The 10,381-nt window shown below is 35.8% G+C and overlaps 1 long non-coding RNA gene across 1 annotated transcript; it reads left to right on the top strand.

The window, feature by feature from the left end:
* Window positions 1-1,767: 1,767 nt before the first annotated feature.
* LOC145985701 (uncharacterized) lies at window positions 1,768-9,032 on the top strand. The gene is made up of 3 exons (XR_014441431.1): window positions 1,768-1,847; window positions 6,394-6,465; window positions 8,942-9,032. It is a non-coding gene; the product is annotated as an uncharacterized LOC145985701 (long non-coding RNA).
* Window positions 9,033-10,381: the final 1,349 nt, after the last annotated feature.

Below are 10,381 nucleotides of genomic sequence, written 5' to 3'. Positions count from 1 at the left end.
TATCTTCACATTAACGCTTGTTATTAACTACCTGGATTTTTTTAAAAAAAATGTTATTTTTCGTAAGTTCTCATGTCCATTGGCAATATGTACAAATATAGGAAAATAATTTATCTTATGGAAATGCCTATTTCAACAGTCACTCACCCAAGCTCGAACCTGGACCCCAAGTGGCGAGAGCGTTGCACCACAGCTCTGCACCCTGTCCATGGGGGTCCCCTTATTGAGAAGAACTTATTGCTTACAAATCCCGCAGGAAGAGTACATTTTCTTTGGTAACGACCACTATATAAGTTACATTTTCTGGAGTTCTTTGTTCCAATCAGTATATTAGGACACTACAGTAAATGCAAAGACAATATTTTCAACAATAAGACATTATATACTCATTTATTATTATACAAATTTTCATTACAGATTATTGTAACGAACTGATAATAACCAGCATTACACAATAAACTAAGTTTGAACCTTTCTTTATATAAAAGCGACAAAAATAACGTTCTCATGTTCACATTAGTTTTTTAGGTGGTAAAAATCTAGATTTTTGGTCAACTAATCATGTGTATTCGAAAGTATCAATGTCAACTATTAACTAATAAGTTCTGGGGAAGTTTGAAGTTGTTTGTTGCGGAACCTGAATCAACTGTCCTTATCCTCCCCCCTCCTTCTATAGGGCTGTTTCTGGATGAGAATTACAATATTATATTCTACTTTAATATTATTATGAAGTACTTAACCTTATGAAGGAAAGCCAATTTCCATGGCGGTGTGGGTAGCGCAGCGAATCCAGGCCTGGGGATGTGTTTTCTTTGTGAGTGTCCCTTCATGAATTTAATCATATCATCAATTCATCCTCATCTTCGCGATTAGCCAAAAGTGACACAAAAGCGAAATAAAATAAACCAGCTCAATCAATTTGTGGAGGAAAGAAATTCTGTCCTTTATTTTCTTAGAACTTTGGTATCCACAGAGCGCTTTCAAATTGCCACAAACCAGTGGCGGATCCAGAAGTTACAGTTGGGAGGGGCGAATTTCATTCGAATGCCTCACCTCACCGAACCTCAATTCTAACACACACTTGCACTGCTATATATAAACAACATATTATACTGTAAACAGGAACGAAGCTGTTTTTTGTGTTCTAGAAGATAGAGAATTCCTTTGCAAAAATAGAGGTCGAGGAGTGGAATAGGTGGTTATTATTGCATCATAATTCCTCTTGACCTCCTATTGCCACAATGTAAACTGAATGAGGATATATGAGAAATATAGTGAATGCGCAGAGAACACAAAAGTCTATTCCCTCAAGGGGTCTCAGTTCGATTTCATTTTGAAGCATATTGCACAGTGATTCAATACAAATTTAAACTGTAGTGTCTTTTCCGATTAGCTTATCTTGATCATAAAGTTGACTTATTTTATAAATATTCTCGAGCCTTTGAAATTTGGGGATAAAAGGCGGAACATCTGAGTCTCAAAAATATCAGGTACAATATCATTTCCAAGAACTGGCAGTTGGGAAGGGAGATTGCTCCCATCGCCCTCCCGGTGGATGCGCCTGCCACAAACAACAGAGTGTAAAAGTTATCTAAACCACCCCCACCCCCAAAGATCGTTGCTTTGTTTGAAGGACATTCACTTTCAGTGCCTTTTGTTACGAGTCACGCGTCGTATACCGCGCGGTTTTCGTGGGGACCAATCGAAGGACGTCTGGGACCAACAGGAAGTCATCCGAGAATAGCCTTGCCTTTGCCTTTGTGTGAGGTCGTCTGTAGCCACTGGCCAGAATAGTTTGTCTGCTGAGTGGGTATTTGAAAGTGGAGATAAGAAAGCAACATTCAAAGGTAAGTAAGTTCAATAACGTTTTCAATATTTTTACACTGTAAGTTTTCTTTATACATATATGCTCAGATTATCGTATCCGCAATGATTAGACCAAAATTTGTTTCACATTTCGAAATAATGACAGTACACGGTGAAAGGACATTGTTTAGTATACAGTGTGAGCCCTTTCAATATTCCTCGTCCGAGGATTGACATTCGTCATGGTTTGATTTGATTTGATTGATTTGTTTTATTTTACTTCGCGGTTTGTGCCTCTTGGCTAATTTTGAGAAGATGGGGATGAGTGATGAAATGATGAAATTGATAAATGGACATTTACAAACAACCATGCCCAAGCGGGATTCGAACCCGGGACCCCTGGCGTTGCAGCTCGACGTGCTAAGATTCGTCATGGTGTCCCTATCTTTGAGCCCTGTAACCTGGAGCCTACTTTGAGGGGGAAGAATGAAACCTGAGGCTTAACTTTGGGAGATTAGGGGAAGAGTCACGAAAAATTTTCAATCTCATAAAAATAGAGTCCAGGGATTATTTCATAAATAAATTTCGCTAGTTGCGAAATCACAAATATTACTCTTTATTACTTTGCTCCTCAGGTCGCCTAACTTGAAGATTTTAACAAATGTGAAAATTTTGAGGGTCCTTGTCCCCGCCAATTTACGCCTATGGTTACGGAGACAGAGCAAACACGGTTTAAGTTCGTTTCCGTCCTTCCCACTCCCATTTTTGGAGAGAAATAACTGGAAAACTATAAGGATAAAAAATAAAATTTCAAGTGCACAAACGAAATTCTATCCAAGAAGTTGCTTGATTTTTCTTCCTCCATGATGGGGAGCTTTTAGTTGTTTAGTTTAGTTATTTCAATGGTAGAACGTAATGATTTTGTCCTTCATTTTAAAATTGTGGGCGAGGGAACTTCAAATTTTGATTTAATTTACTCTCAAACCGTTACGTTACAATCGAAAAAATGCGCTGGGATAAAACTGTACGGGCTTCCCGAAGCCCCCCACCCCACCCCAAGTTCAATTTGTGAATACTCGAACGCTGTAATGTTGCAAACGAAAGTAAATGCGATTCAATCCGGTACAAACAAAGGATAATCTTATGACATACTTTAAACAGAATATGTGTATGTTTGGGGGGACAACGTCACAAATGTTGACCGTACTACAATTATCACTGTTACTAGGATTCTCTATCATCTTTATTTCTTTCTCCATTTTTCATATGTTTCAATTTTTCTTTGCTCTCTTGGTTCCTCTGTTTCCATTTCCGTTATTCTTCTTTACCTTTTCCCTTTATTTTTCTACGCTTCCTTCTCTCTCTCCCATTTCCTTCTTCTATTTCTGTTCTCTGTCATTCGCTGTCAATGTATCTTTCGGTCTCTTTCACCCTCTCTCTTTGTGTTCTTCTGACCTTGTGTGATTCTCGCTGTGCTGTAAGCAATCCTAATTTTTAACTGTTGGCTATTTGTGTTAGGAGGAGATGGGCCAAAAATATTTCGTGGTGGGCTAGAGCCCGCTTTGGTGTCGACTATTCTGACTGCGACTGACACCTTCGTTTGGTGTGTGATGTTAATAAAGTTGTAAAGTAACTTGTTGCACATAATTCATAATCTTTCGTTATTGGCTGTCGGAACGTACCCCAGAGGGATTTGTAATTGATTTTTAAGTAAAGAGGCCAAAATAATGCAGTGGGATACTGTGGGACGTAAAATTAATTTCCATGGGAAATATTACTTACAAAACAGGCTTCTGTAAGAGTTTATAAGATTTGTAAGGTGCTGCTTAAACTCACTTCATTCATTCGTTGTATTCGATTGCGTCTAATATCACAATTTTTTAAAGGAAAAAAGACACATTGTAAGCAAGGGCGTGAAAGTTAAATATACAATGACCATGGCCGTATTTAGAGGGGGGTTCTAGGGTTCAACCCCCCCCCCCCGAAACTTCTGACATGTTGCATTAATGGATGTTCAGAAACCAAAATCTGTAACAAATTTTCAATTTTTTTTTTCGAAGCATCACAAAAATACAAGGAGACAATGTTGAAACGAATTTTTCATACATTTGGAATTCTGAAAGTTGAGTGAAACAGGATTTATTCTCGGAATCGCAGCCCACCCGCGGCCCCTCCATTATCACTTCTGCTGTCATCTTTCCAGTGTTGCTCCTGCGTCACAAGGAATATAGACTGAAGATTCCCTTATGATTGTCCCAAAATTCCCTTTCCAGCTTTTAAATTCCCCGGCCGATAAAGTCGAAAATAAATCCCCCTTGATAGGAGTTCAAACCTAGTGCCTCCAGTTTCGTAGCGCATTACGTTGGCGATTGAGGATACAATCCATGCACCAGGCTAAGCTTTCAAAGAGAATAACTGGTTCCACACTTTTCAAAATTCCAAAAATTTAATTTTAAAGTCAAACAACAAAAACTTTATGACTAAAATTTCCATCTAACTTTTAAAGTATTTTCTTGAAGGTATCTAAAGTTTAATGACGAAGTAAAATAATTGTGCATTACAGTACACACTGTATGAAACGTAAAAAAAAAAAAAAAAAGAAAGAAAGAAACTTATGCTGGATATTCACTCATCTGCTGGATTGAGTAAGCCCCCTCAAGGATATAACAATAATATAATAATAATAATAATTATTATTATTATTATGGAATAAAATTGTTTTATTATTATGAAATTTTAATTATTATTGTACAATTATTATTATTATTTCTATTATTCAAATTTCTGGCGACGCCCTGGGAATAATTATGAATTAACCCCCCCCCCCCGAAATTTTTTCCTGCCTACGGCCATGACAATGACATTAATTTTCGGGAGCAATGATCGCCTTCCCACACTCAGACGCTGATATTCGTGAGGTTTTCTGTAGTGTGCGTCCATAGTATCTTCAAATTTTCGGTCCTTGGGGGATTCTAAACATTAACAATTTAAGTTAAGGAAACTTACAATTTCAAGCAGCAGCTAGAATTTCTTTTAGTGTTGTCTTAGATTTCTTTTACACATAAATATGGTTGTGTAACATAAAATTTTAAGCATTATTTTAATTTTCAACTCCTTTTCAGGAATGTGCCATGCATAGAGCAGTGGATACGGATAATGCCCACAAACACACTTGCCTTAGTTCCAACCTACACTGAACATTACGCCGCTCTTTGCTGAGATCAGTTTTTCAAGGATTGGGTTGGGTTTACACAGATATGCACTGTAAGTAGAGCAGTTCAAATCTAATTTTGTTCTTTTTTCAAGGGAATTTATTATTCATTATTTTCATAAGTTTTAAGCTGTAGGAACTTGAAATGACAGAGGTCTCTTAGGAAGTAAGCTTATATGCTGAGATGGGAAGACCAGTGGCGACCACTATATGTACCCAGGTGTAGCACACGCTAGAGGTGGTCAGCTAGTATTGAACATTTAGTCAACATAGTGAGTGTGAAAAGAAAATGAAAGTGTCAAAAGTACATGCATACTTAAATACATGTATCAAGGAGTCCGAGGTTCGATACTCGGTAGTGGTTCATAATGGTTCAGATCTCACTTTGAACTTTAGGTCCAGTCCCGATTAGCCTTTCTGTGATTAAATTGGTCTTAAAAACAAATTCAAACAACAAATCTGGAAATAGGAAAGGGTGGGTGGGTGTCTCAGCTTCGGTCTTTTCTGTTTCAAAGGGAGTGTTCGCCACTGGGAAGGACAGTACTAATAGTTATACACATTGTAGGCTGGAGTGTAAAACTTTGTTGTGGCTGTCTTAAGAAGTATTTTGAAATTGATATGGCATACTAATTACACAATGTGTACAGCGAGATGTTAAAATATTACCGGGCAAGTTGTTCATAATTTTCAATATTTTTTGACGTCCCATGTGTATTTAAGGAATTGAACTGCATTGAACTTTTCCTGGAAATATTTATGCATCTCCCTCTTTACATACCTTTCCTAATATCTTTGTTACACAATTAATTTCATGGAGGATTAGTGAAAAAAAAATATGGTTGACTAGACCACACAGCAAATATACTTCTGTGTCAGCATCTTTAAGTTCTGAGAATCGATTGCTGCTTGTGTACAATTTAGTGTTCTTATAGATGTGGGATGAAGTAAGTGATTCATACATTTTATTTGTTTTCTCTTTTCAACTTGCAAAGTGAGGGTCTGTGATGCTACATTTATTGGCTATCAGTTACCCTGTAAAAGCCTACATACACATTTTGTCTTTGGAAATTAAATTCATTTTGAGAAGTTATGTAGAAGTATTTGAAAAGTATCTAAACTTTCATCATTCTGGGTTTCTTTCATTCAATCTTCCACTGTATGTATATACATTCCTTAGGAGAATTTAAATTGCTGGGGGATCCAAATGATACTAACTTTGCATGATAATTAACTTTTATATGTTAAATCTACTTGAACGCTTCAAATAGTCTTCCATCTATTAACAAATATAGTTGTACAATAAACTGTTGTATTGAAGAAGTTAAAGTTTTGCTACTTTCAAGATTAATCTAATTTAAATTTATTCCTTATTTCAGGCATTGAATGCTGTTTAACTAAAATAACCACCTCTGATGTTTGAAGATGATCCTGATTTTGTAAATGGAAATGTAAGTAAATAAATCAATTAACCTGTATGTAATCTGAAAATGTCAGAATCACATAAATAGAACTAGGAACGTAAAATATAATGCTGCGTGTGCGAACCATACATACACACCTTTCATTTTGTAATTAATAATCTTTGGATATGCATTTCCAAAATGCACCTTAGCATAAATATACAAATTATAATCTTTATGTATTTCTTTCGTAGCCTACTAAACTTTTAATAGAACTTTATTTCTGCTACTTGAAAACAGAATCATATCCATGATTTTATTTTTGGAGAGTTGAACTTTCATATAGCTATGTCTTGTTTCCATAGAAAATATTTAAAATTGTCAAGGGTATGTGTCTCTTGTCTGCTGGGTGAAGGGATGGAATGAGGCATCCACTCACTTCTCCTTCTGGCACTGTGCCTGTTACATGCTAGTATAATGTACAGAATAAATAAAATCTTTTTGCCTTTTCGCTACATGATGTTTACACATACACTTTGACAGGACAGAACTACAGGGTGCGAAATCATTGAAAACTGGTGGGGGAACAAAGTTCTTAATCTACATTCCCCCCTCCGCCACATATGTGTATTATTAAAAGTAAATTAATTTGTTACTTTTATACATATCAGATATTGTAAAGCAGCCAACTAATTCCTTTAGTAACTTGGTTAAAGATGTTATAAATTATGAAATAGTTGAAGTGCTTTTATTATGTGTAAGGTTTTGTTTTGTTTGTGCTTTATGTTAATATAAATCAATTAGATTTCATAGTTATAATTTTATTGCATTCTTGTCTTACTTTAATTGTGCGTATTGTAGATTTGTTAATGATCTCTTGAGAGAGAAAGCATTCAATACTCACAACTACACTAATTTGTGTGTGTTCGATATTATTCTTAGTACAGTATATTTGAAATTAAAAGTAATTGCTTATCTTTCGTTTGTTATAACAAAAAATCTTCCCCCTGGAAATTTTTGGTGGGGGAATTTTTGAGACCAAGATTGTTGGTGGTGGGAAATCCCCCTGTCCCCCCAGGATTTCGCACCCTGCAGAACTAACAGAAACACAAGAAAGCTAAAGCTAAATACTCAAAAATTAGTAAAAAATTATTTTTCACACCAACATTGAATGGTAGTGTTTGAGCTCTTAGGCGACACCAGAAAGGTGTTTGTGTGTGTGTATTGGGGGGCAACCCATTGACTTAACTTAATAGTAGAACAAATATTAACAATAAGAATCATGGTTATGATAATAATTTTACAGTAATAACTATTATAACAAAAAATAAAATTATATTATTTTTATTACTATTATTAAATCCTTTGGGAGGACTAGTAGATGAATGAATATCAAATACAACTTTTCCTTATTATTATAATTTATTTTTTTTACATTTTATACAGTTAGTGTACTGAAATGCACAGTTATTCTGTTTTATCTTTAAGTTTTAACTTTTCAATAAAAACTTTCTAAACATTATTTATGTTATAACAACTTCTGCTTTTTGTGACTTGAAATGGCCGATGGCAATTCCAGGGGGTGGGGGTGGGGGTCAACGGATATGTTCCACCTCCATCCCGACACCGATGTTTCAGCACAAAATATTATCCTAAAGTGTGCCATTTCCAGTTATATGCTGTGGCGTGCCCAGTAGTCAGCCCTCATTTCGATATTTTTTCCTGCCTGTTTATAGCCTCATCATCACCCTCCTTGTATAGGCCCTTGCTTATGAAATAAAAGCATGCATGTTTATATTACCTTTGCATAATAGGGTGACATAATCTTAGTCTCTCCACCTGTTCATTCAATCAGTGGCGTACACAAGAGGGGTTACTAGGTTTAACCCCCCCCCCCTGAGCTTTAAATATTATGGGAAATGCTGTGTAAAATAAATTGCCAATTTAGCGCTACTGCATTCAATGTAGAAACTGATCAGCTTGAGGGCCTCCCCGATGGTGCAGTGGTAGGTCGTTGCCTTGTAATCAAGGGGTCCCGGGTTCGATACCCTGTGGAGGCACATAGTGGTTCGGATCCCACTTTGAACCGCAGGTCTAGTCTCGATTAGCCATACTGTGCATAAAGTGGACTTAAAACACCAACTCAATCTATCAATTGAGCAGCTTGACTGATTGATTTTGTTTATTGTTCTTCGCATTTCTGCTACTTTTGGGCTAATTGCGAAGATGAGGATGAGTGATGATATGATGGAATGGATGAATGGACACTCACAAAGAACACCTGTGCTCAGGCTGGAAATCGAACTCGACACCCCAGGCGTTTTAGCATGCTTTCCTAACCACTCATCCAGGAAGGCTGGCTACTTATGCTTGAATCATTTTGTATGCACACATCACTAGTATACTTTTCAGGGAAGTATTAAGATTCATAAATGTTATAAGTACATTCTAAACTATCAAACTCTGACCTAAATGCATTCTTGGTTATATTCTTATTTACTCTTACATTTTTTTCTCCTTTCAGATCATGGACGCCTTTCCATACAGACATTTTAAAGGAATACAGCATGCATATTTTTAGCAATGAAGTAAAATTGGTAATGAAAAGTCAATCCTGTTTTTTTGGATAAAATTGTGAGAACTATGTTGAATTATTGCAAGATGAAATGTACGAATATTGTAAATAAAGTTGAATTTTTTGCTAACTGGTAACTTTATTTCTTCAACCTAATCTTTGGGGCGAAAAAAATTAAGCTCTGTATTTGAAATAGAGTAGTTAAAAATTATGTATATGAACATTTATAACTTCTACTAAATTTGCTCTGCCTTCTTAGGAATGTACATTCTCGTTTCTAATTAATTTATTAAAGTACTGAAATAGGCTCTAAAAGCACCAAAAATCACTCACATTGTTATGATTGTGGCATTGAACTGAGTGTGCAGAACCAACAGCAAAGGAAAGGTAAGGTTGAATTATTGCTTAATGTGCATGCATTTAGTGGCAAGGTAGTATTTGTCAGAGATTATCCCCTTACCATGTATGTATATACTTCCATCCAACGTATACATAAAATTTATCTACGGATATACAAATATACAGTATTTTGTTGTGTTAAGTATGTCATTTATTTATCCTAGCAATGTATGTGAGCATGAGTGTTGCTTTCCAAACAGTACACAAAAAAGTTGTTATTTTTTAATTAACGGGTGTGACTTCTGAAGATCAATCCCCTTCATGTTATATTGTACACGCAAGGACACTTCTGGGTTGTAACAGCACCATTGACTTTCAATTAAATCATTACAACCCAGCAGTGTATGTGACTGTACATATATCCAGTCCCAATTGGCTTCTAATCATCAAGTGGAAGTCTCATAAAAGACTTATTGGAAAATATGTATGTACATTAAAAGTTGCGGCTTTTTTGTATGATTTAGAAATCGATACATAATATTCCTTGCAAGCTTCATGTAATTTATGGATGGCTTGCTCTTCTACATGAATACCTTGGTGAGCGTGCCGCATCTAGTTTCCTCTAAGTTTTTTAAGCTTTGTCTAAATTTAATGCTGAATTGAATGGTATTATTTTTATAAAGAAGACAATTAATCACATTAAAAGCTGAACGCATTAAATGAAGAAACACTGTTTTCCCTGTGATGTCGTATATTATACAATGCAAGAGTTAACATTGCATTTCTCTACTTTGATACATTTGCCATCTGGGAAGAAATTACAATGAAGTTATGATTTCTCTATCTTATTCTGAATTCATATTGGATAAGATAGAAAAGATCTGACTGATTCTTCAAGGTTAAAGGTAAGCATTATTATACTAAACGAAGATCATTTACCTCTTCCTCACGAACCCCTCAAACTCACCGTATGGGAGGAAAAACACACTCTATACTATGGTGAGAAAACTCACCCTATGGGAGGAAAAACACACTCTATACTAGGGTGAG

This window comes from Lepisma saccharinum, chromosome 3 (genome assembly GCF_977018435.1).
Source record: "Lepisma saccharinum chromosome 3, izLepSacc3.1, whole genome shotgun sequence".
In the NCBI taxonomy this organism is placed as follows: domain Eukaryota; kingdom Metazoa; phylum Arthropoda; class Insecta; order Zygentoma; family Lepismatidae; genus Lepisma; species Lepisma saccharinum.
The sequence above is the reverse complement of the archived record's forward strand: the minus strand, read 5'-3'. Positions and strand labels throughout refer to the sequence as shown.